Raw genomic sequence first — 1,214 nt, 5'->3', positions numbered from 1 at the left:
GCGATTCCGCCAGGATAACTTTTTACTCTAACGTAGTCAAGACCATTACTGATCAAGCTAATCCGACTGCACCTATAAAGATACTCGATCAGATCAAGGAAGAAACTTGCACTTGGATCATTGGGATCAATGCTTTTTTTCCCATCAAGAGGCACAGCCGTTGATTCCTATCCATAGAACAATTACTATCCGGGATTTACTTCATCTATCGTAATAACAAAACTTGAGTCTCGATTTACGGATCCATCAGTCCAGCCTAACCCCATCCAGTCCCATGGGTTAGGCCAACCGTCCAACCACTGTAGTGATGGGATCCAATTAGGAATTTGGTTAGGTTTTGTCCCGGGTACCAGGGAAAAGAGTTCCCAGGCCCCATAGCCGGAAGTTCATGCAAACATAAAACTAGTCACACCACTTACACACCCTCCGCACGGGGGCGAGGCGCGGTCGACCGTGCCTCCAGGCACGGCCCCTCGACGGTACGTCCACGGTTCACGGATTTCTCTCGGATGTGTGTCAATGATCCTTCCGCAGGTTCACCTACGGAAACCTTGTTACGACTTCTCCTTCCTCTAAATGATAAGGCTTAATGAACTTCTCACAACGTCGCCGGCGGCGAACCGCCAGCTCATAGTACCCGGGAATATTTTCACATATAAAAATCAAGATGGAATCCTTGTTGAAGATCAGGAAGATCAATCAACAGATCTATATAAGAGAGCCATGGACTCATCCGTTGAGGACCAGCAAGGTCAATCAACCAGATCCATGCCAGGTTTCAGAAAACAACTCTTACTCCTGGTTCCAATATCTTCCACGACGCACGTGTGGGTATCTTCGGCGACCCAGAGCCCGAGCACCATATGGTCAGCACCCTCTAGGATCCTTCACAGGTGACCTAGCGCTTCACTCATAGGCCGCTTCCTTGGTCCCTCATCCACCGTACCCGAAGCTCACCATTTAAATCGAACCGAGGTCGGTTCGGTCGACCTTGCTACGCGAGACGTCCTCCATTGACTCTCGCAACTTTATCAGTTAGGTCTCCATGACCTTAATCCACAAGACGGTCAAAATGCTTCCCCAGTATTCTTGACATAAAACAATCATTTACAAATAGGTCACAAAATACAGTTTCTATATCGAACTCTCGTCTTTCCACATTATCCCTCCTCAGTCCACATTACTTATTCCACATTCCATTCATATGTGTACTC

This window comes from Cibotium barometz, chromosome 26 (genome assembly GCF_041138505.1).
Source record: "Cibotium barometz isolate CiBa-2024 chromosome 26, ASM4113850v1, whole genome shotgun sequence".
NCBI classification, from domain to species: domain Eukaryota; kingdom Viridiplantae; phylum Streptophyta; class Polypodiopsida; order Cyatheales; family Cibotiaceae; genus Cibotium; species Cibotium barometz.
This window is presented reverse-complemented; position numbering follows the sequence as displayed.